At 37.7% G+C, this 26,706-nt stretch overlaps 1 protein-coding gene across 4 annotated transcripts in view; it reads right to left on the reverse strand.

The window, feature by feature from the left end:
• Window positions 1–26,706, reverse strand: part of NRG3 (neuregulin 3) — a 695,884-nt gene that overhangs the window by 504,872 nt on the left and 164,306 nt on the right. The window contains exons 1-2 of one of the 4 annotated variants that reach the window (XM_064430251.1): window positions 5,485–5,627; window positions 712–860 (exon numbers count right to left, since the gene is read on the reverse strand). The exons of 1 other annotated variant lie outside the window; for it this stretch is intronic. The gene's annotated coding sequence lies outside the window, so the exon portion shown is untranslated. Of the gene's footprint in view, window positions 1–711; window positions 861–5,484; window positions 5,634–26,706 lie in introns of those variants that run through there. 2 more of the 4 variants (XM_064430250.1, XM_064430252.1) reach the window with 2 other exon arrangements.

The raw sequence follows: 26,706 nt of genomic DNA on the forward strand, positions 1-26,706 counted from the left end.
CAGCAAAATAAAAAAAAACACCCCAGCAATAGAAACAGTGTCTTTTATAGTATAAGTGTCCTCCTAAAGGAAAAATAAGAAACCAAACCAGAACATGCCAAAACGATGATTTATCTTGCACAGAAGCTGGAATTCCATGGGGCAAATAAAGCTTTCCTGTAGCACATTATATAAATTAAATAATATTTTAAACAGCAACCACCACCACCCAGAACCAAAGAAACAAAGCAAATTTTGTAAGTTGACCGGTCCCTCCAGTGTACTGAACAGAGTGGTTTTGGTCTATAAGATATGACAAAGACATCTTACCACACATTACACATTCTTCAGTCATTACACACATTTCCATTAATACTTCTTTTGACTTCTAGATTTGCTACCAAAATTTTCCAAGCTTGGGATTTTGTATGCAATCTTTCCATTTTGGAACAAATATCTTGATGAGGGTGAAGATCCCTCAATTATATCCAAGTTTCAGGAAATGACAGACAAGATTGATTTGAAGACAAGATGGATTTCTCACAAATTTCTGTGGTGGCAAGACTGAAATGAAGAATTTGAGGCCAGTCTCCCACATTTCATTTTCCCCTGGAAGTTATCCTTTTAAAGAAAAAGCAGAATAGCCAATTACAAAGAGCAATACTTTTAGTAGAGTGTACCTTACCCCAAGTTCACCTCTACTGCTGTAATAAACCATGTAACATTTCACACCTTTCTGAGATGCAAATTCAGTCCTTGTACAGTTGTAGCCTCTATTTCAGTGTGTCAGAGGGCTGGCTCTGCTCTGCACAGTGAGGGGGTGTGTGCCATGTGCACTCCCAGGGATGTGGCACTCTGCCTGCTGGGGACCACAGGGGGCCCTGCAAATAAATGCACTGACACCTCAGTCAATCACATGACATGAAAGGGCTTATTCGAAACTTGAATACTCAAAAAAACTCCTCATCCACTTAGGGAAAAGACCAGAGTGAATTTGCAGATTCTGAAGCTGTAGAGAACCTATAGGAAGACTCTGATGTTCTGAGATACCCTCAGTTATCAGATATATAAATGTAAAGAGCTCATTATATCTAAAGAGACCATAACAGATTAAATCCAGACCATGTCAGAATAGTAACCAAAAAAATCCACAGGTCACTCCATCCAATAGGAAAATAAATAATAAGCATGTTAGTTTAGATGTAAACTAAAGACCAATATATTTGAGGGCTGGGGGGGGGCACCCCTGAAAGTTGTGTGTGCTTCTGTATAATAAAACCTGACTTTGAAGAGCTTTGAAGCTCCTCTCTTGCCAGCCTGCAGTGCTTTGATATAAACTGTGGAAAACTCAATAGCCACATATATTTGCATATGCACAACTCTATACTTCTCTGCATGTGAATTTCTCCTCAACCCATACATTTTCTTCCACACACAAATCAGATATATAACTAAAGAAAGATTTTTCCATTTCCTGTTCTCACAACAGATGACATGAGAAATTAGTTCCATGGCAGATGAGCACCCTGGCAGCACTTTGATTTGTCACAATAAATAAGACTCCTGTAGAGCCTAATGTATTAAGTAGATGTCAGCACTGACAAAAAGAGTTGAAGAGCTCCCTCCAGAACAGTAGAGAGTATTTGCATGTTTGGACCTTCTTCAAGCTTCTAAATGGGGATTTGAATCAGTTAATGTTTTTTGGCAGAAGCATTCAGGTCATTATATTGTTGCTTTTAAAAGCTCTTTTAACTAGGGATGGTGAACAAGTATTAGGGTGTGTATGTTGACTTTAATATGGTTAGGATTGCATTGGAATGATTGGGAAAAAACATACCTTCCATCCACACAAAGTTTAACTGATTTCCCTCATTCTGACCTATCCCTTATCCCTTTCCCACTGTGTCTTTAATTTTGATTTAGTCACACATTGCAAGATGTTTGTATACCCTACAACATTGTTTTTGAAGTGAAAGATGGTTTTGGAATCCTTTGTCATCCTGACAAAGACTGCACTTGCAGGAGTTAACAGGTCACTACAGTCAGCCATAAAAGCACGGTTCAAGAACTGAAATGCATCACCTGCTAAGTATTTCTCTGAAATTGCCAATATTTGTTTTATTGAATTACAGAGCCCTTTGAATTTGTCATTAAACTACATCCAAGAAAGGCAACTAACTGATAATTCTTCTGCAAATGCTTTCATAACAAAGTATTTGCATTTCTAGGGTTAGATCGCAACTGTCTATATTGAAATCAATCAGATTTAAATGAAAAAAAGGACATTTTAAATGAATCTTAAAAGTGACACAGTATTAAGCAGCAGATCATCCAGAAAAACAAAGCTTCATCCTAAAGCCCACTGAAAGATTTGAAATGCTCAGATCTTTGAATCACTCTGGATTTGCAGAACTTCTTATATATGATATGATTAGTAGCTGATAATTAAGAAAAAGATATTTCAGGGCTCTTGTATTCCTTTTTTCTGTGTGAATGAATAGAAATAAGTACTGCTGCCTGATGCAGCTGCTTGTAACAGCAGCTTACTATTGTCACAGGCTATAAACCACAGGTAAAGTAAGGCAAGTCCTACCCAGAAACTGCTCTAATGAATCACGGAAATAATCAGAAGAGTAAAACTGATCAAATGTTTTTAAAAAAGGATTTCATTTGTAGGTAAATGTTCAACTTTGTTGATGGGTAAGAATCTTCACGAGTGATTAGCAGCATGACTCTGTATAACATTGACTGAAAGGAAATTTACCATTATTAAACTGGGAAGTTCTCAAAAATGAAACAATCAAAACTTTTTTTTAATAAAATTTTTTCTTAGGAAAAAAAACACTGTTCTGATGAAATGCAGGACTTTTGTCTGATGAATTTGACTTTGAGGTCTTTGCAAATAAACTTATTTTCTTTTCCAACTCAACTCAGGTCTCTTTTTTTGCTTTGCTTTCCCCATCACCCCAGATGTTAAGCAAAATACAGCTCTGAATTTATGTACAGCTCTATTTCTACATAGATTTAATGCACTGAGTTTTATAATCGTTTCACTTCCATGATTTCAGAAAATGCTCTAGGCATGGAAACGCTATGACAGCAAATGCAGTGAAAAAACAAAGTTAGGAAAACTGGTTTTCTAGCCATCATGTTAAAAGAGTTCTCAGACAACTGAAACAAGACAGCTGACATAAACTGATGGTGCTTTGCTGACTCCCAAGCCAGCTGTGTTGATTTGTACACACGGAGCTCCTGACCCACTGTTTCACCGGTCAATACAATTTCACAGCTATTTCTGCCATCCTGATGAGGCAAGACTCCAGTCAAGTTACACTCCATTAAATGGATGCCATCCATCCACAGCTAAACCAGGCCTTCACAATAAAATGGGAATAAACTTAACAGAGCAGATACCCACTGCATACTGAGGACTAATTGGGTTTGCATAAGCTCCAGTGGGACACAAAAAGAACATCTCTATAGTAACCACAGCCTTGCTGCTGGTTTTGCATTAAGCTGACACTACTTTTTGTCAGCTGGTGCAAACCAGGTCCCCAGTGCCAAGAGACTGGTACAAGTGCCACCTACTCTATGCAATAGAGGTTTCCTAAAAGGCTGCATCTTTTTTAGCTTTATCTATATTGCCAAAGTTTTACCTGTGGGGGAAAAAAAACCAAACAATCCAGAAAAACATCAATGTATGATACAGAAAAGCTCATCTTGGTTATGGACTTCCTAAAGTTCGGCTGCCTCATGGCACCCAGCTCCATAAAACACCGTGCACATAGGCACATGCAGCCAGGACCATATGCATGCATCCAAGCAGGTGGGGGATCAGTATGGGTGTGTAGGCTTCCCTCAAAGCCCTGTAAGGCAGAAAAGCAGTATCCTTACTTTGCAATGTAAAAATGAAAGGTAGGACAGCTAAAGGACAGATTTCGTGGCCTTTATTTTTGCTATTTAAGATCTCCTCCCTGGCTGAGTTCAGTATTATAAAAATGAATACAGCTGATTTATCCTCAGCAAGCCAAGTTCCTTGGCAGTGATAACGAGGTCTCCCAGTCAGGGTTTTCATGCAAAACCAGTTTTAGTCACTTCTGAGGCCAAAGAGAAGTTATTATAACTCCACAGAAAAGATGGTACACCAAGTTTCACCAGCAATGTCTGCAGTGTTCTAAACTATTTCAGCAGATATCACAGATTTAACATCGTTTTGCAAAGTTTTCCTTCTAATCAGTATCTTTTCTCTCTGGGGAAATGAAAACTTATTCTGGAAATTGAGTCAATAAAAAAAGTATCTTTTTATACCTTGTGATAAAAGGCAAGGTTTGTCCACTTTTCTGAAGAAAACCACTAAACAAATCTCACCAAAACTATTACCTAAAGTACTGGGAAGCAAACTTTTTAAAAACGACTTCACAAATAATTTAGAAGTAGAAAGAGGAATTAAAAAAACCTCACATATATCAGTTAAATATGCCAAAGACCACCAAAATGAAGAGGAATACAATGCAAGCAGCAATAAGCATTTACATCCAATTTCATACAAAAAAAAGGGCAGTGATTTGAGACTATATAAAGAAGAATTTAATTCAACAATGAAGAGGGAAGATAAAAATAGCTTAAAAAATCATTTACCAAACCTTTTTTTTTTTAAATCTATCTGTAAATACTTTATAGACACATACTTCAAAAAGTTTCAAGTCACCAGTGGAAAAGATGTTAGTTCAAATGCATCAATATAACATTGGAAAACAAAGCATTTTCAATCCTAGAGAGAGGGGGACTATAAGCACTGCTGAAACAAAAGACAATAATACTGTTTAGACAGGGCACATATAGATCTGGGCAAAGGCAAACTTATACTCGATTATCTACTTCTCAAAGTCCTACAATCATTTCAGAACCAGAGCTGGCTCAGATACACACATGGGAAATTTTGAAAATCTCAACTGAATGTCCTGACTTTGACTCCTCAGACAACATGATAACAACCAGAAGGAGAAGCCAGCTCACCTGGGCACTGTGCTGGACACCACCTGTACCTGCTCCCAACACCATGGCAGGTGCCAGCCAGGTGCAGCACAGCCTCAGGTGCTCAGGCCTCCCTGCAACCCCAGCCTGTTTAACATGAAAACTCTGCCTTGTGTAGTTTTCAGTCCTTTCTTCCATCCCAACAAAGAGAAGCACGCAGTGTCCCTCTTGTCTCATCTAATTACTACAACAAGGGTCTAGCGGCCTGTGCCACAGGAGCAAAGCCACAGGGACAGCATGCTGTATACACTAGTGTCTATATTAGCTTAATTAAGTTGCTGTGCACTGAAACCACAGGAACACCTCATGCAAGCTCCTCCTTTGGTTGATGAGCAAACAACAACATAGAAGAAATCAACAAAAAAGTGCAAAATTCAGAAGCTAATGCCACCAAAAAAAGTGCAGGAACGTGCGAGGACTTTTTCCTCATTGCTAGAAATTTCACTACAGACTAAGAAGCAACAACATTACCTGTAACTGCTCTGAAGATAAAGAGGTGTCACAGCCCATGTCACAGCTGAGATGGCCACCAGACAATTCCAGGAGGCCTCAAGCACCAGCCCATCCAGAGTACCACCACCCCACTTCAGAAGGCTTCAGGGCTCTGCCTTTCTTGGTTTTCAGCCCAGCCTTTTATCCCCTCGTGTTGATGCACGGCACCTGTGTGCCCTCGGCTCCCTTTGGTGGTTGGTCAGTGCCCCTGGCACCCCATGGCTCGTTAGCTCCAATGTGATTCACCTGTCCTGCACAGCTGTAGCTCATTGGGGATGGGGCTCAGTCACAGCCCCACCCCAACCACCACAAACTCTGTGCCTACAGAGAGTTCCCTAATTGAGTGAAGTCCTAGAAAACAAGTGCTTTCTGCACATACTGTCGTTTGTCTGTATCTGTTGGGCAAGCCCTGCTGTGCCCTGGTGGGAAATGGGACTCAGGCTGGAAACCATGTGCAGAGAGAGAGAATTGTAGGTGATTCCAGTGTGCTGAGCAGAGATCACACACTGCTGGCTTTGCCACGTTATCATTTTCTGTAGGAGAGTGGGGGAATAAAAAACAGAAAAACACGTTTGCTAGTAGCATTTGCATTGTAGTGAGACACGCTGAGCCTGTGTAGGGATATTTCTTACATGTGTTCAACCACATTGGTGCTAATTTTAAACTGCAGTACTTGGCAAACAGATGGAGAAGGACAAGAGACATAAAAGCCCTCTGGTTCATGGATAACACAAGTGTTCACAGGCAGGCATTTGATCAAGGATGAGTTTTCTAAAAGAGGATTAAGACAACTCCAGAAATGGACGGGGACCAATCCAAGTAATAGCAGGTTGTGAAAATGTAAGAACACCATTCATTCTGCACCGAATCAGAAAGGATTTTCCTGAGAGAAAAAATACAATCATATGATTAAGACAGCATGGAAAACATGTTCACAAGGGTCAAATTAAGATTGCACTGATACAGTCCAATGTTTCAATGCTTATTCACACAAACATCATGCCATTTTTTATAATGGAAAAGTGAAATAAAGAGGATTGCAGAGAATAATTGCTGCACTTTTGTTGTGATGTGTATATATCCTGTGAATTTTTATGCATGGTTTAGTATTCCAAGAGAGGGTTATTTCTATGACATAATTGCATTCTTAAATATATAGATGAGGGAGAACTTTAGTAGATGTTCTAACTATTTGTATAAATGAGTCACAAAAGTTGTTAGAACATGAGCAAGGGCTAGGCAAAGGATAGTTCATTCCAATACTATGTACTGCAAAGAGCAGCCCTACCTCCCCAATATAATCACAGTTCCCTAAAATTACATAACAAAACTTGATTAGTTTTTATTTTTTGGTAATAGTTATAATTTTGCTTCTCTTTTTTCTTATCTCTTCATCTGATAGAGAAGGGGAGAAATGGAGAATGAGCCAACAAACAAATAATTTAAGTAAAAATAGTGTTTTGCTACAAGTTTTCAAAATAAGGTGAAACATTTTTACAATTAAAAAAATCCATGAATATTCATTATCAGAAAAACATAAAAAAGCTTGACCAGTTCAAGTTATAACTGGTTTTCTTAAATAATGGTTCACAACAAACATGTCAAGTAACAGAGAACACTCTATTATTTATCACTCAGATGCTTTCACATCAGGGGATAGCAAGGCAGTGAGTAGTAGTAAAAATGGAGCTGTCAGAAAAAGTTGTGTCAGAACAGCCTGATTTCCTTTAATACTCTTTACTGGCCTGGAGACTTTGTGAATGGGGAAGAAGTAGAAGACAGACATTGTCACTTTTATCTGGTGTGTCCCAGAGGTCATTCTCATGAAAGAGATGGGTAAGCTTGGACTAGATTATAGCAGAGGGATGCACAAAGTGTGCAAGAGACTCTTTGAAAGGCAGTGCAGTGAATACAGTGTCTTCTACATCCATGTGGATGCAAAAGGAAAAGTTCAGGTGAGATAACCAAAACCGTCCTAAGAATTCTGCCTCTTGTGAAGTTTGTAGTCTCCACACACAAAAAAAGATTTGATGCATTCCTGTCAAGGATGCCAGAGGTTCTTCTAGTCCCATTCTGAGTAAAAGGGAGCTCTTAAGGTTCTCTCAGGCTATTTTTTTTGTAATAGGCTTAGTGATGTTTTGAAAATTATACACGTGTTGTGATGACATATGAACTGAGGTGCAGCTGGATGATGACTTTCAGAGGTGGGTTTAAACCTACATGTGAAAACACACCAGAATTAGGCAAAATATGGATTTTTAAAAATATGCATTTTAAAATGTGCCAAAATTTCAAATATCTGTTAAACAGAAAGTTTAAAAGCATGATCATGCTCTCTGATTTTGAAACTCTGTCTTCTGTTCAGGGGATCCTACACACATAGGATTCAAAGCTTGCAGAGAATTTGTCATTGTACTTCCCCCTCCCCAGGAAGCCAAAGCTCCTGCTACCTGTAGAGCAGGATGAGAGGATGGATTGCAGCCAACAGAAGCAATAGTGGAGAATTTAATTTCACTGTGTTTCTACCATTCTTGCAAAAATTAATATGCTCTTATATCACGGGAATGTTTTGTCAGAGAATGAATCAGGGGCAGGCTAATAGAAGGGGGAGCTTCTGTTTGTACACACATATCTCAGTAATCAGAAGTGATGGGAAAGCAAATACAGAAACCTTCAGGACTCCTAAATGGGAGTTGAAATATGATAGTTTCTTAAATTGTGGCTGACTCTGGCAGGGTATTTCTAAGCAGGATTTTAGCCAATGTCTGAAAAAGTGCATATAAAGCAGCCTTGAGCTTTTAATTTAATTTATATCAACCAGCCTACCTGGAGTTTTCAAATTGATTTACCACCACTGTTTGAACATCCTGTGACAGGAGCAATGCATATTGAAGTAGTTACAGTTCTCCTTTCAGCATGCCTAATTAACTGTATTTCTGTCACAGGGAGTTGCAAAATATTGGAATATAAATGCATTCTGGATATCAGACATCAAATTTCAACAGTTGTGACTGGATAAAATTTGTGATTTGGCTATGATGCCATTGAGCATCTTCCTTTTTCATGATAGTATATTCAAGTGTCCTTCTTTTTCAATAAGGTCAATGGAATGATAAAAAGTTCTCAATTCTCATAAGTGTGTGCAGTCATGTTTGTGCTTAAATAAAAAAAAGATACCACAGTAGTTTTGGAAATACTGAGAGGATTCAGAAACATCAAATCAGTAATGCCATCAGGAAAATTCAGGTTTCAGATAACAGCTGAGTGGTGAATACAGAAAATAATCTCAGCAAATATTATGTATGAGATTGTTGCTTGAGCATTTTGGAAAAATAAACATATTTATAACAATCTGGAAATCACCTGCATGGGAGCTAAGCATTCAGAATAACACACTTGCTCTGAATAATTTATCCCATTCCAATATTTACTCTTACATACTCTAGAATTGAATTACTAATATGTAAGCAGCCATAATTGGAAGAGTATTAAAATTCTATTTTCTACCACAGGTTTCTCTATGACCTTGAGCAAGTTGTACAGATTTTTTTTGTCCTTTTGTCCTGCTTTCCAAATTCAGCAATGATGAAACTGACAGAATTGTGAGGATTAAAATTTTCTGAAGGATACAAGTAATGTTGCAGCAACATGGGCACCTAAGAAACCTGTACAGAGCCCTTTGGAGAGAGGACTGGCAGGACAGAAACTTGCACCCTGGGGTTGCTATTTACGTGTAGATAAGCAGGATAGTGCTGAACCATGATCAGTGGTTGCAACCTTGTGTTCCCTCTTGCATTTCAGCCTTTATTTTAACCTGTTGTAGCTGTGAAGTTTCTTCAAGAAAAGAGAGAAGATTGCAATCCTTGAGGCCTCCATATCTCAAAAAAGTCACTTGGTTTATCTGAGAAAAAAAATGCATCCAAAAATCATGACAGAAGTAGCAGAATATCCACAGGCTGCAAATAAGGTTAGCCCCACTTAAAACAGCACTAGCAGGAAGAGTTAAACCAGCACACTTCCCATTTTGTCTCTTCCTGCACACTTCACTTGGGCTGCAAGGAAATCAGAGCTGTGACAGATCATTTATATTAATACAATGCACCTGCCAAATTATTTATACACCATAAGCATCAGTCTGGAGAAAATGCACTCTGGGAACTTCATTGGTAGAGAAGAAAGGCTTCACTGGGAGGAAGGCATGTTAGAATAGTGCAGGATTTTGATCTCAGATATACTCTGGTAAATAGAGAGTGATGCCACTGAAGCCTGTAGACTTAGTTTGGCTTCACACCAATGAATGTGATTGACAGGAGAAAAAGTGTAAAATTGCAGCATAAGGTGATAAGTCACTGACAAGAAAATTGGAAAGAGAAATACAAGTTAGTGTTGGATTGATCTACTATTCAATGTTTCTTCTGGAATAACTGAGCATCCCTACCAGGCTTCTTTGACTGTAATCAGTTATTTTCTAATCTCTAGGTATACATTAAATTAGTGAGTTCTCATGAAGTTAGAAAAGCAAAATAAAATCTATAGTTTAAAAGAACATGTTTTCACAAGCACTAAAGAAACAGAAATATTTGGTAAACACTGATTGGTTCCTCTAAAAATTAGTTTTATTATTAAATTGCTTTCATATAATGTGCCTTGCTTTAGAGGGAGTTCAGATACCCAAATGTCAACCCCTACTAGTAAAGGGCTTCAGATCTGCTCCATACAAGGTCCTTCAAAATTTATATCTTAATCTCAGCTATTTTGAAATTTAGTGTGCTCATATTTGGTTCCTGAAAGGGAGAGGTTTTCAGCTCTGACACAAAGAGGGATTTAGGGGAAGCTGTATGTTTTATTCAGCATAGAACATTTAATTTACTGTGTTTGATCTCTAGGTCATTAAAGTTTATTGAACATTTTTTTCAGCTGATTGCACTGACTTCAGCTCAGGCCCCATTACCCATGATTTCACAGGATCACATGCTAATGCATGACCCAGTTTCTTTGCTCTTAAATCAACCTGCACATGTAATTGCCAGTCAGCATTATTCCTTTAGATTCCTTCCTTTGAGATGGGCTATATGAAAGTATGTTTACCCCAAAACCAGAAGGAGAACTCAACATTAATCACTATGAAAAAACTATTAAGCAGAAATTAATTAACAAATCAAGGACCAATTTTTTTCCAATGTGATGATCTGCCTTTTTTTCAAACTGACACTGCATAACAGAAAACCTTGCACATTAATAAATTCAGAGAGGCTGACAATACAGCTTACCATTCTCCAGAATGCATCTCTTGAATGACTACACAGGTGTTAGCATCCTCTGTCTAAGCAGAAACCTGTAGACATTCATAGTTTATAAGGAATAAATAATACAAACAAGGTATTGACTCTTCTATTTTCAGAATAGGAGAAGCAAGCATGAAAAATGTTTCTGTAATAGCCATGTCTTCAAAGGTATTATTTATCAGTTATCTACCTACTTGAATCAAAGGAAAGACTGTCCTTTATGCTGGTAAGTTGTGTTTTACACCCATTTTATTTTATCCTATTCAAAATGTGCCCTACGCTCTCCGACTGAAATATTCCAATCAACCAATCTACAACATCTCCAATGAAATTGTGTTAAAAAAAATTGCTTAAGAAATGAGCCAGAAAGATTATTGTCATTCTTTTTCACCAGAGTTTTATGCTAAAATGACATGCTAAAAAAATCCAAGTTGTGTGGTGGAAAAAAACCCCTAAACTAACAGGAAAGTGCATACACCCCAAACTACCTGATAAAGTGTGAACTCTTGGATGGCAAGATCCAGAGGTCACCCAAAAAGACTAAATGAGGACATAATATCATATATCATAACACAGAGGCGGGGGAAGAGTGTTAGGATTTGCACCTGACCAGGTCAGAAGAGGAAAACTAGACCTGACCCTGAGACAAAATATAATAATAAGAACAGAGGTTGGAGGAAAAGAAAGACCACAAGAAGAAGTTGTGGAAAGTGCATGCTCAGCTGAGGTGACTGATAAGGCCTTAGGAATGGGTGGGTGACAGCTGCAAGATCCTGCAAGGCACCACACCACCAGGTGTGCAGACCTGCACATGGAGAGGGCTCCCAGAGCTGCTGGGCCAGCTCTGCAAAAACTCCACACTGCCCTCAACTCCAAAAGGAGATGCTGCAGGGTATCATGAAGCTAATCATCTTTTTCTCTTGGAGAGGATGAATGAAAATCAAAATACTTTTGAAAACCTACCCATAGAACAAGAAAGATTTTCTATAGTAACAATGGAAGGACATTACATTTGTGTGTTGTAAAGAGCATTTAGTCTCTATTATGCATATTATAATTTTACTCCTTCTTCCCTTAATTCATTCCTTGGCCTCATGATCAACTTCTAAGATGTTTCCTTAACAAAGCAAAGGCACTTGAAGTACTTTGAATTGTGGCTGCTTAAAAATCAGATGTCCTTGCACAGAATATGATTAACATATTTATAGACTTATTCCCATACAATTATTTTAAACTAAGACAAAACTAACACTTTCCGTTATAGTCAGAGGTGAACAATTAAATCAATTGGGGGAAGGAGATGAGGTATTTTTCTGACTTTTATATAATTTATGGAAAAATTCCCAGGTTAAATAGATTGGTAGATCCTCAGTTCTTATTCAGCTGTAAAGTCACCAATTATTTTATGTTTCAAGAAAGAGCTAGAGCAAACAGAAGGTTGTCTCTGTTTTTCAGATGTCTAATATTACAAGACATATTAGACATTAATTATGTACCAATACTACAACCTTGACTTGCCTCTGACCCTAAACCACTGCTTCCTAAGCATTATTTCATTCAGAAACCACTTACTCAGTCATTTCCTCATTTTGTAATTTCATTTGGGATTTTTGAAAAGTTTTGTTAGGGAAAAAGTGACCCAGCACCTTATGTCCCTGTCCTGGGAAGGAACAGAGGGTGGAACAGACATCAGCCAGAGAAGAAAGTGTGTGATGTTTCACAGCTCAAACCCCACAGTTTCCCAGTTCATAGTCCCTATATTGTGTTTGGAATGATGGCTGTGGGATGCAGGTGAGTTCCCAATGCAGATGTACACAGCCCCTTGAGCAGACATTCCTGTAAATTAGGTTTGCTAATATGTTTTATATTCAATAGCAAAAATTATTGTTAAAAAAATGGGTTAACTTTGAGTTTTAAAACTTACTCCTTTAAGAGGTAATTATCCACATAGGTATTTTTCAGTAAAATGAACTACTATGTTTATTTGATTCATATTATTCTGCCTTCTGTACTAGTAGAATAAATTCTACTACTAGGATTTTTTGAAAATAACAGATTTGTTTTGTAATGATACCATGTATTTCCCTGTCACAAACAGATCACTGTTATATTAAAGCATGCAAAATCCTGGAAAATTATTTGCTTTGTCTGTATTTGGACAAATTTTGATAACCGTAATAGCTTCATTGGGTCATTATATCTTTAAATATGAAAAAAATGCAATCAGAGTAGCTTATCTGCGGGGGCATTAATTTTGGTTTAGAGTTTGGGTTTGTGATCCAAAATTTGGATTTTGTAATCCAAAATAAGTTAGCACTTAAATGTCACTATCAGGCTAGTAACCAAACAGCTTTCCCTAATACAAAAACATTATTTGTGAGAGAAAGGGCTGAACTAAACTATTTGACGAATGGTTTAACATTTTCATTTTTGTATTCTGAATGCAACAGTACCCTCAATGAGTTCTAATTAAAATCTTACTGCAGCTTGATGAAATACTACTTAGTGAAATGAAACTCACATCAGCATGTTGGTTAATTTCTAATCATTTACCCTATAACAGTAAAATATAGTTTGCAGTCTCTTCACTTGCTAATCATGAGGGTGTCATTATGCAGCCTCTGCTGTCTACCTCCAGAAATAATCAGTGTATAAATTGCTTGAAATTTAGCTACAAATAGTTGTCCAAAGAAGAGTTCCAATCTGTTACTCTAAATTTAATTAAGTGCATATTCAGTTTATGCTTTTTTTCTCCCCCCCTTGATGAAGTTCCTGTTGCATGTTGTGAACAGTTTAAATAGATTTGAGTACAAAACTGAGGAATTTAGCTTGGTGTGAATGCGTGGGTGTCTGTGTTTGTGCCTGCTACGTGAGCAAAGGAAGGGGAATTGCAACATGGACTCATTTCCCTACACACCAGTAAAGATCATCAGGAAACAGCCAATGCAAGAGACATCAATGACAATGTTCTGCATGTTGAGAAGACCAAAACCAGAAAACTAATTGAAAATAATCTAAGCACCACACTGAAACAATTATTTCTGCTTACTTACAGCAAATCAGAGGGATGGAAACACTGACCAGTGTATGGAGATTCAGCAGCAAGGTCAGAAAAAATGTATGAAGAGATGCAGCTATTCTGATAACTGCAGTTTTTATTTTAAAACCCCTTCAATTTCTTGCAACATCAAAATGGTTTGTTTCTCTTTTGAAAGATTTTCTTCACAGCATGTCTGTGAGACCTTGTGCCTCAGCTAGCAAAAGTGACTTTCAAGCACCTAATGCCTCAAGTCTTTCTTAACATTCATGGAAGTATAAAGGAATAATAGAAATAAGTTAGTTGAATATGGTATGTTTTTCTACAGGCCCCAATCTGTGTACTAAAACCTTCTTATCCAAAAAGATAACAGGATGCTTTCAACAAATAAGAGATCACATTCTGCTTTCTACAAATAAGAGATCCATCTTGAGCGGTTCTGGACGAGTAAAGAGTGATATTGTAAGGACAGGGACCACACACTTGATTTTATGCTTCCAACACTCTTTTTGTAAAGGGAAGTACTAAATCAAAGCTTTTTATGTTGTGTAAATAAATTGAAACTCTTTCTCCTTATATTTCTAGTCCCTCTGCTCAGTCCAAGCCTGCTTTGCTTGCCAAATTTTAAATACCTGTCACCATGAAGTATGTTCTGAGCCCTTGGCTGATGCTTTGACTTTAGTGAATAGAATTTTTTGCCTACTTACTAGATGCCAAACTGGAAAATTGTTAATAAATTTCTATTACTGTCAACTTCTTCTGGCTCCTTTTGTTTTAGCAAAATTGGATCTCAGAGGAGATACACATCTCTTCCTCCTTCATGTCTCAATACTAATTAAGTAATATGGATTTAATTACGTAAAAGGCAGGCTCTGCAAATATATAATGTATAAGTAGGTAGCATCGACCTCCTTCCCATGACTTATGGATTGCTACCACAGAACATTTGCTAGATCAGTATCTTTTCATTTCCCATTCTGTTCAGCATACCCTACTGCATGGCTGGGAATGTTTTGGACTTGCAGCAATTGCTTCCTACAACAGCAGCAGCAAAGAGCTGCTACTGGAGCAGATACCCACCATTCAAAGTTCTCTTAGTAAGGCTGCTATAATTCCCAGTTCAAACACTAAACCTTCTCTAGCAGGAGTAATGCAAGCCTGTCCTTCACCTGACTGAACTCAGTCTAACACTGAAGCAGTGCATGGGTAACTATGAACAAGCAGCTCACACAAGAGGTGAATATTGGAAACCTTGCCCTTCATTTAACCTGTTAGATATCTAAAGAACAGAGACATTATTGAGATCTGCTGATGGCCTTTGTCATGTTAGCCTTGAAAATACATGAGTGGCAATAGGTTAGAAAGGTTAGGTTACATTGCTAATACACATTTTATGTATTTTTCCTGAGAAAATTTAGTGCCTGAATCATGATGAACAAGTCTAACAAAACAAAACTCTGTATTCCCTGTGCTGACAGCAAGAGCATGTGCTGAGATGCAATTGATCCTGGCTGGAAGCTTTTAACAAGAAATTGTAATAAGTAGATGAATGACATTAAGGTGCTCCTGCTGTGTTGGCTTCGGGCTACTCTTAGACTTGCTTCAATGCTCCTGCGCCCCACAACGCTTCTCACACTCTTCTCTTGTGAGCTGAGAGAACAAAGCTGAAAGCAGGATCACACTAATGCAAAGATTTCCAAAGTGGAACAAATGAACACGTTTACACTGTGTCTGAACTGCAGGAACCACAGTGGAAACTCCTTGAAATTAGTCCCTTGTTTATCCTGGGCTGCAGGGAAGGCATGCTGCAGACAGGTTCCTGTGCTGCAGACCCACCAGGCATCTCCCCTGCCACCTGCACAGATCTTCAGAGAAGTCACAGCATTGGGAAAAATGGTGAGATTTTGTCCACTTGGCACAGAAGTACTCAGGTATCACCAGGATGATACTCCCCAGGGAGTGTGACTCTGTATGGGGGCTACATGGTTAAATACAGCCCAGGTACTAACTAGGGGTCATCAGTAATGTTGTATTCACTATTAAACAGATCAAAGAGTGTCCAAATACTTTCTTTTCATATACATTTTCTAGTATATAATTTAATTATTTTGATAAACACTCCAGAGCTAAACTCTTATTAGCTCCTTTAATTACTTTCATTTCACTTACAACACAGCTCATTAAAATGTTATTATTTTACTAAATATATTTACTATGGTAGGTACTGTAGTAACATTCTTTACTACTCATCCAAAACAGTCATAGGCTGCACACTTAACCTCACCAAAAATACCATATCTGGGTTGTTTTTTTCAATTTTTAAGCAGCACAGATCACCAAAGCCTTCACCATTTAGTGGTTTCTAACCAGCATACCCACAACGCAGTTCATTGAACACTTGAACTTAATTTTCTCATCACACGTTTCCAAAAGAGAACACATTTCTGTGGTATTAACACCTATAATATTATTACTAATTAGTATGTCAATAGCTGTACAATATTTAAAACATCTTCATGTAAAGTTTCTTTTCAATAGAAGTTTAACTGGGAAAGACACACTGTAATATATGCATTGCACGTTAGACACTTCTTTAAATAACTTATATACTTGTTTCTTTAATCTTCAAATCTAATACATAATGTCAGGCCTTCATTTGGGGTAAATTTGTACGGGAGCATTCAGTTAATAAAGCTGTGGATTTATTCAGTATCACAGAATTTGAACAAAAGTCTTTTCAACTTCACTTGAAAAAGAAACTAAATCTCATTATATTTTTCTCCAGAACATCAACATGAGAGTACCCATGAAGAGGAAAATCAAGTCATAAATGAAGTCATGCAGCAAACATGCAGATACACACATATGGATGAAAAATGTATCATTAGCTCAGGGCACTTCTCTACAGTTCAAGAGAGGAGATCTGTGCTACAAGAGCACAAGGTTAAATTCTGCAAGACACAGAGCTCTCTGGAGATGATTTGACACAGACAGTTTCAAACATATCAGTATCTTCATTGCACTCTCAATTTCAAACAATAATAGAATGACTGCAAAACGAGAGATTTATGGAGCTGTCGTATTACTATAAAAACCCAGATAATACAAAAATTCTGAGGAAGTAATTTTTCATCTCATGAATCCTACTGTAATTATGAAATAAACTTCACTTGCATCTCTAAACTTTTCAAAAGTGCATGCACTCTCCTCAAGTTAAAATTTTGAAGGCTGTAAATGCAATTCATGTGACAACATTAAGCAGCTATGGCAAGCTTGCACCTCTGGAGCCACTGAAAGCTGATCACTGATTAGCTCCATGCAGCTTTTTGAGTGCCTCACTGTCCCCTTTTCCTTATCTCTTATGCTTTTGCACACCCAGACATTGCAGAAGGTAAAGGCTTTAAGGGGCTGAATGGAAGTTTAGAAAAGGGATTAGTATTAGTGGCACTGTGCTGTGCTTCACTAAATTAATCTGGCACCTATCAGGGGCCTGTCAAGCACTCTTAAAAGATTCCCTATTTTTTTTTTATTGGATTGTGTGAAGAAAGATATGCTCCTACAACAGAATGTAAAGGACTTAGTTGCACATATGTTATTCCTTGCCTCACTAAAACAAGGAGTCTCATCTATTTTTGTAGTTATTATGTCAACAAATCCTAATGTTTGTATAATCACTCCTGGATTTTGAAGCTAGCTGACCCTACAATACTGCTATGTAACCCCTCCCTAAAAAACATATCAAAACATTGTGACCCTTATGAACATTTACAAATAAGGCATCTCAGACCTAAATGGTAATAAAGGCACAAGGCCTTTAAGGATTTCTGGTTTATCCTGCTCTAAGAATAGAACCAGTACGTGTTAGCACAAATATAAAAACATAGCTTAACCCAAAAAAGAGTAAAATGCAATTCAGTTACAGAGGCTTATTGTCCATTAGAATCCTGGGGCTTCCTCTGGTCCTCACTGACTTGAATCAGGCTGCTATAAAACATGAAAGGACCAGTCCCACCTTGCAGTTGTTAAAGGGAATTCCCTCCAGGGAAGCAGATATCAAAAGAAATCACATGGCTGCTTATGGCCTGGTGGCAGATGAGATGATGGGGCTGTCTCCCTAACAGGTGTCAAAAACAAACCCTACTCCATCAACAGGCACTTACTGATGATGTTTCTGACAGCTGCTTTCCTTTAAAAGGCATCCCTTCAGCCTGGGATAGACACATAAAACTTACCCAAAAGTTGTCAGTGTGACAGTTTTCATGGCAAATAATCTGCTGAAATGAGGCAAATGCATGTGTAGTGGTATCCAAATCCCACTCTAAAATGAATAATTTAAAATCAGACATTCAGTTGCCATCAAAACTATACTTTTATTTAAGGTGTTCTTCCCCAAGGTAGCTATGGCCAGAGTTTGGTCACTTCCCTCTCCTGCACATCCCAGTGTGGAGGCAGTGAGTACAGGGAGGCAGTGAGGAAGGATGTGCAGCATATCTGCACAAACACTGAGGACACTCAGAAGCCAGACTTTAAATGACCTCATGCTAGGGTTTTCAATGAGGCTTAGGGAAGTCAGGGGTTCACTTTCACTGGGAACTATGGGTCAGAGTCCTTTGAGCTCGTCTAGAAAGCTCAGTTTAAATTAAACACAATGGTTAGGCATTAATCTTCTCGGGGTGGTGTTCCAGCAGTCCAGCTTGTTTTGACAGAGTGCCTGCTTAGAAAATGGTTCCTTAGATTAAGGCCTGGGCTTCCAACAGGCATCTCAGCCTGTATTCTCAGTGGCAGCAGGTCTCTATTAATAGCACTTGTGGTTTGTTTCAGTCCTGACTCTTTGCAATACTGAGTTCCCTGGTTTGGATATACCGGACTGTTATAACAAAAATCACTAAAAATTTTCAAAGCCATCATTACAAAATCTACTTCAGCTAAGGGAAAGACTAAGATCTGTTCTAATGGCTCAAACCTGTGATAGTTTAATAAGCAGGCAATCACATTTTTGACTGAATCAGTAAAAAAATACCTTTTATGCTCCATTTTCACGCACTGAAGTTTTTTTGCAGCACCAAATTACACATCTCACAGTTAGAAAAAAGGCCTCCTGGATTTAACTTGCTAATCCAAATGAAATACTAAGAAGTCTCCACACCAGAGAGAACCATGGCTCCTCCATAGCTACTCCACCCTGTAGCAGCCTCTGTTGGCTGATGCTAGCAGCAAAACAAAAGAGGGCTGGTGGAGATTTCCCCTTACCTTTGGATAGGACAGATTTCTATCAGGTGACTCTCACTGAAGATTGGGAAATGAAAGGGTCCCGTGACAGACCAAGTGTGGCTGTACAACAGTGTAACAAAGTATTCTAAGGTACTTTGAAGGGTGGGAGGAAAAAAGAAAGGGGATAGAAGAGGCACAAGAAGAGGAAGCTGGAATCCAGGACAGGGGAAATGCAGGTGGAGGGTGCTGTGCCAGCAGGGTGGTGAAAGGAATGGGTGTGTTAACAGCACAGGGAGGCAGTGGGATCTCAGGGCATGAAGTGATTCAATGCCACAAGGAAGCAAGGAAGACAAAGAAGAAAAACAGTTCTAAATGGGTGGGAAAGTGAAGGACTTTCCATAAGAGATGGAGGATTGCAGAGCATTGAACAGATTGGAAAAATAGAACAACTGGATGAATCATGGACTTGAAATTTAAAATTCTACTACTTCTGACAGCATGGTTTTACTTTGATAAAAGCTATGTAAATGACATTTTCTGCCTCAACAGATCTGCAAACAACTCTTGTTCTGTGTTACTTGTGCTGACTTGAAGATGAACCCTCCTCAATCACCCCCCACCCAAGTTTTTCTTGTCTTTTTTTTAAAAAGGAGCATTTATTCTGTGTTTAAAAACCTGGTGTTTCTCATGCCAGGAAGCCTGAAGCAAAAGGCAGACTTTCTTTTTTTTGTTATAGTGGTCTCATGACCTTACTAAGGTTAAACTACATTTTGCTTTTCAGGACTCCTGTCAGACCCAGTTCATGGAGAGATGCAGACTTTGCTGCCCTTTTTGTGCCCCCTTGGAAACTCCATAGAAATAGTGATGTTCAGTCTGGAGTTTCTGAACACCCCTGTTCCCAGGCTTTCTGTGGTGCATGGCATTTCTGCTGAGAGAGAGGGAAAAAATTCCCAGACAGGCAGCAGAAGGCTCATTCTTGTTACTGCCATCTGTGCAAGCCTCTACACACAGCACAAACCAGCCAAAGAGCACCACCCATGTTCCACAGATGGCCTTCAGCTACAGCTTAAAGTTTAAAACAGTGGTTGATACCTAAAGTCTAAAAACTTGCCTTTCTCCGTGTCCTTTCAAATGCCTCAGATCAAGAAGAAAGATAAAAGTGGCTGTCAAAGTTAAAATCGAGTTTCTCAGCAGACATAATCTGAGCAGAACACATAGATGCTGTATCAGCATTACCCACACCCCTGTTATATATCCACTGGATCCCAAATCATCAGTCCAGAGATAAAAGCACATTCTGTAGAACTGAGGTCTTGTTCTTGGGGTTTTGTTGGTTCATTTTTTCCCCCAAAAAGAAATGATTTACCATTGTTTCCCCCAAAATACCTGATCAATGTGACAATTTTTCTCAGGCAATCCAATAGTTTTTGCACCCAGAGTGCTGTGAAGTCCATGTGAAAACTCCAACAGCCAATTTGTCCATCTTCTAAGACCATCCAAAATGAAAGATTTTTACTTTGGACATGACGAATAGGATGATCTAGGTGGAAACACTGAGCACTTCCTGACATTCATTACTGAACATGATAAGTTCCTGTAATTCCTGCATATTCCATATTCTTTCAGTTTTGATGCTCATCACTGATTTTTGTTATTTCACTCAGCAGCTGTTGTTCTTTACTTCTGTGGTATTATAAAGAGCTGATTATTTGTTTGCCATTATTATATGTTTTAATGGAGAGGAGGAATCCAAGAGTTTTAAATACTTACCTGATCTTCCTCCATTTACAAAAGAATACAAACAACATTTCTTAGAGTACTTTAGTCTTTTGTTATCACTGTTGTGTTCTCATTTGATAATTCACTTTTTTCCATTACTGAGCTATCATTGACTGTGTAGTCAGCTTTAGTATAGAACACCATTTTTCCCAGGTTGTTACTTGAAAATAAGATATTAGAGGCCTGCTGTGCTGATCAGCAATGATAGTCCCCAGCAGATCCAGCAGCAGTGTCAGGGGATTATTTGGCAATACACTCAGTTTTCTTCTTGCTGGTCTGTCTGTACTTACTGCCAGGAACATGTGACTATGAGTATCCTGACAAGGACAAATGGATATCCTTCTGCTGCACTATATTCACCCCACCTCATCTGATTGAGGGTTTTACCAGGAAAAACAATCTTCACTGGTGTCAGTAAAACTGATAAAGCAATTCGGAATAATTCCATCTGATGGTTTGCAAATAGATTTGTCTACGATTTGCAGACACATTTTTCCCAAGTGTTTACCTCTAATCTTCTAATCTTGGGATTTTCCAGTATAGCACCAAGTCCTAAAACCTATTCAAATGAGGATGATGTAAATTCTGACCCAATTAAATGTATTAATGGGTAATGCCAAAAGAAAAGCCATCAAAACACACACAAATAAAAAAAAAGAACTAAATAACACCATAAAATTTTAATGGTAGTTCAAATAAAAAATATGAAAGTGATTGAAATGTTGTTCTCAAAGGATCTATCTAAAAGTTAATGGAGGAGGAAGCAAAGAAAGACTTCCCTTTCTTTCTCTTTTCTTCCAAAAATGCCCACAGGAATACTTAGTTACCTGCAAAACTCATGAAGGACACACAGGACAGAAGGATCCCATAATTTTGCTCTTATCTCTTGTACCAATCCTTGCTGCATAAGCAAAATGTGTAGGAAGTGTCTCTGTTGTACCTTGATAACTTCAATAGACTTTAGTTATAGAGCTGGCAGTTTCAGTTTAGCTGCAAAGCAGGGTTTCTTAATATCAAATGCTCTTAATATCAAAGAAGGGATGTAGTTACTAAAGACATGAATTGTCTAAAATTCTCATTATTTTAGCAGCAATATAAAATTAAAGCAACTGAGCATCCAGATGCCTAAATAATTTAATCCAAAATTTTACTGTGTGGAAACTGTCAAGTCAAAATTCTCACTGTGGCTGGCAGGAAATTATTCCAAGGTCAACATGTTATATAAGCAATCAGGAGAAAGATTATCTGAGACTAGGCAGCTCATGCTGACTCCCCATCATGCAACAAGCTCAATTTACCTTTCAGCCAAAGTCATGCTCTAGTTTCACTCAAGTAACAGGTCCTGTATTAGCTCCCCTAAAGACTTTTTACAATAAATGCACAATCTGAATTGGTTAATAAAATATTACCTATTATTACCTGTTTTCACCATACCTGAGATAGGAAATAAGATGATTTTGAAAATAAATCCACCACTACCCGATTTTTCTCAGCAGACATGAATAGGAAAGATGAGCTAATTAATATTTCCTCTTTTGTCTCTAAAGTAATTTCACATTCAGATTTATGCTTTTATAAATTTCTTCATTATGACAAATGAAATATTAAGCTACAACTCAGCCTTAGCTTTTTTTTCAAGATTTGGCTTTGATCATGTTTTGAGAAACCTATTGCTGCAGTTTCTCATGTTCAAACCTCTGAATTCCATTGCACTTCTTCTGCTGCTTGGTTGAGTAAAGTGATGTTCACTCAAAAGAAGGCAACACTCTTTAAGTGAATAATGAATCCTACTATCTACAAGGGAACTGTTCTTGTCCACTTGATTTCTGTTGCATTAATAAAATCCTGCATAAGTGTTCATGATGAAGCAAGTAAAAACATATTAAGGATGTAGACAAGGTGAAAAGGAAAAAATGATTTCTAAAAAAAACCCCAAAACAACCCTTGCAAACAGGCTTTCAAATTTTATTGTCAGTGCAGAGCTCTGAATGCCTCATGAAAAAAAAAAGGTTGAAGTATATAGAAAAGGTAAGGTTATAAACAAACATTTATCTTCTGTGTATTCTTATCATTTACCTTGGAATATAATATAAGCAAAAAATTATGAGTAAATAAATAAAGTTCTACAAACATTGTGTACATTCCAATGAATATGGAAATCCTACTTTGTGTATTTGAAATTATTTTCTCATCTCATCTGTTAAAAAAAAGCAACATTACATTTTATAATTCAGAATAACAGAAGTATTATCAGTTCTGTTGCTAGTACATTAGCATTTATGTATTTTTTAAAATGTTAGCTAAAAATAAGAAAATAATCAATAGTTCAATTACAGCTGCAGCTTATTCATTCCAGTATTTTTGTTATGTTGACTTAAATGTTTATCCTTTTTTCTCCAGTGAAGAAGAAAATTCAGCTGAAATGTTCTCTCTCTGTACAATCCTTATTCTTGCCCTGCCTTGGTTAGCTCCCTTCTTGTTATATTAATAGCACCCAAGTGAAAATATGGGAGTTCTGTGGCTTGCCTTCTTAATAATGAATAAAGGTGATGCATTGTATGAAACCGCCTCAATAATTTAAAAGGTAATATCAAGCAAAGACTAACTGTAGTGGTCTACAGAAAATATATTGCATTGAAAAATTATTTATAAGTTACAGAGATGTTAAAATGCTAAATTTAAGTACAAAGTTCATAGTCTATTAAAAATATTAAACTTTTAACACCAAGCATGGCTATTTTCCTATTTGTTTTAAGTTGTAAATGATTTTCTATCCCTGTCCTTTTTCATATATATTGATCATTTAGAGATAGAGATCATGATAGGATCATTTAGAGATAGAGATCATGATAGGATCATTTAGAGATAGAGACACTCTTCTGACAGGATGCCCTTTGACCTTCAATTCTACTTAGAGAAAGACAAAAGAAAGGGACAGAGGAGTTCACTATGACCACTGCTTCTGGTTTTAAATGTACAAGCTGCCTGATATCCAGAAGATGGACAAGCAATCCTCTATAAAGTGACTTCTTTTCTCTTTGATACTCAAAGTCTAAGTTATACAATAGATCACTTCTGATTATAAGTAAGTATACATTTGTGCACAGTTGAATTATGAAATCAAATAACACATGCACACTAATAAGAGCTGACTCATGCCTACTGTGTTTAATGAAAGCTTCTGCAAAACCAGTGGTGAATAACACCTCCAATGCTCTTCCATCCTCTGAGACTCAAATTCTAGCCAGGTAAATAGATTAAGCAAAAAAACAATACACAACTGAATATAATTCTGGCAGAAGAAATAGTAACTTGCATAACATAACTTGGTCATCCAGTCAGAGAAAATCAATACATTTAGACCAATCGCACAGTTCAAGTTCAGACTAGAGAAATAATACACTTAAGAAACAGTTTCAAAGTTATAGCTAGGCACACACTTATGCAAACTTAGCCCTTTTATTAAGGATGATCAAAAAAATCAGCACTCCAGTATAAGCATGAGCCAAACCAAAAAACCCCAAAACCAAAACAAAACAAAAAAAAACAAAAACAAAAAAAACCCCACAAAAACAAACCCAGCACCCTTAAATACATTGTTCATTGTAAAACATTTGATCAGATATACTAAAAGTGTTTTTACTGGGTGCTGTTCCCCCCCAAAAGAAAAAGGATCTAAATACATTAATGTACAGCAAAAGATTTAAATCTGTGTTTCATTATTCATCCTGTCCCTGCAGAAATAGGCAATGCTAAGGGGACACAGGTACCCCATTCCCTTGCACACAGTACTTGTCTCAAAAGAGTAAAGCACAAGGAAAGACATTTGTAACAGGGATGCAGCCACATACAGAAGAAAGACAACTCAGATGAGCAGTGTAAACAGTTCAGCTTTCACACAGAAGTATCCCATTTCCCAGGACATGAGACAGGACATTTGAGAATATCTTGCTACATTTACAGTCTGGCACTAGTGGGCAATTTGTAAGGGGCAGGAATTGCCAATGTGTTCAGGGGCAGTAGAATTTTAAACTGTGCTTTACATGCATTTGCATTTCCAAGCAAAGCTCCAATACAGGCCATGGTGAATAAATAGTGGCAGATATATATCATTCCCAATTTTGTATTAATACAAATTTAGATGACAGAGACTAGAAGTAAAACCATGCAGTCCTGAACCTTGAAGAGTCTAAGATGCAATATGCACACAAATGTAGACTCACACTCATACAAAGTCACCAAAACTGACTTTAGGATGATGCCAGTTCTGCAAAAGTCAGTGGACTTTTGTCCACAGAGCTACTTTGTCCTGGTACTGATGACATATAATTTTTTTGACTTTGAAAAGAACAACCATGGCAACATTTTAGTGTTATACTGTGATGATTTTCAGTTAAAGCAAACCAAATTAACTCAAACAAACAAAAGCAGTAATAACAGCAACACATAATATTTACCTCTCTTAAGAAAATACTGCCACACTATGTTGTAAACAGAGATTCACATTATGTATTCAATAGTTAGATATGAGTGTATCCTGTATTTTCTAGCTAATTTTGTCAAATGAATGGTTTTAATTATGCTGGCTTAACATATTTGTCTCAAAAGCTTTCTCTTTCTTGACTTGAAGTTAATACTCTTTGCACAGAGTTAATATATAGGATTTTCAATATAAATTCAGAATAACCATGTTGTTGCAACAGTGGTCACCATAAAAATGTCATCATTCACATAAGAAACAGGATGATAGCACCATCCTTCTAACTAATACCCAATGCATCCAAAAGCATATAAAGCTTAAAATAGTTCAGAAAGAAAATATAACTGGATTTACTTGACTCTTTAGATGGAAGGAATAATTTGATAAAATTTCTTATTTTGGAGCCCTAATACTGAATTTAATTCCCCCATTTCACACTTGGAAAGTGTAGTGCTTAACTATAAAGTACATTTTAAAATGTTAAATCTGCTTCACTTTCCTCTTCATTTGCCAAAACAATAATTGCAGCCTTTGATGCCAGGTTTGTTTTACTAGCTCATTTAGATAAGGAAACTTTTGGTCAGTGACTCAGAAGAATATTATCTTAAAACTTTGTGAAAAATTATGCTACTTCCAAAGCACAGTGAAATACAAAGGTGCTATTGAACCTTTTATCCTCACTGGCATCCTGTACAAATCAATCCACACAGTTCCTCAGCCCTGCCAGCTATTACTAAACTGATTTTTTTTTTTTTTTATGTGAAGGTGTAAGAGTTCAATAATCTCTGACCAGAATATTTTGGCTATTCCATGCATGGAGGGAATTATATTTAATATAAAATTTACTTATTTAAAGATAACATGTATTACAAAGGATTTCTGACTTAGCAGGTCACCATATGCACTTAGCAAAAAATCTGATAAATAGTTCAACCCCAATACCCACGTGATTTCCAGTGCCAATCCCTGGATTGTGCTGTCACTAGGCTGGAAGAGAGCAGGGAGGTACCAGCCAGCTCAAGACTTGCTGTCTTTAAAAATCTTTTGGCAGTTGTTTAGGGTTTATACCCTTGTTGGGCTGAGCCCCCTGCTCAGTCCTGCCCGGCTGGCCTGGCTGCCCCAGGCACACATCCTCTCTTTTGCTGGGATTCAGGAATCCACTGACAGCAGGGATTGCTGCCACTGGTACCTGATTACCCTGAACAAGGCAGCCCCGCCCTGCTGGTCACACCCCTGTGCTGGTCACACACCTGCAGTGGTCCCTGAGCATCAGACATACAAGCCCCCTGCCCACCTGCTCGAGCTTTCTGTCATTTCAGGGGTTTAATGGTCAGTCCCAAAGATCAGGTTTATGAAACACGTTGCTACAAACCCTACTACAATTGACATATGGATATACCTCCTTCCCT

This window comes from Passer domesticus, chromosome 8 (assembly GCF_036417665.1).
Source record: "Passer domesticus isolate bPasDom1 chromosome 8, bPasDom1.hap1, whole genome shotgun sequence".
Classification (NCBI taxonomy): Eukaryota; Metazoa; Chordata; class Aves; order Passeriformes; family Passeridae; genus Passer; species Passer domesticus.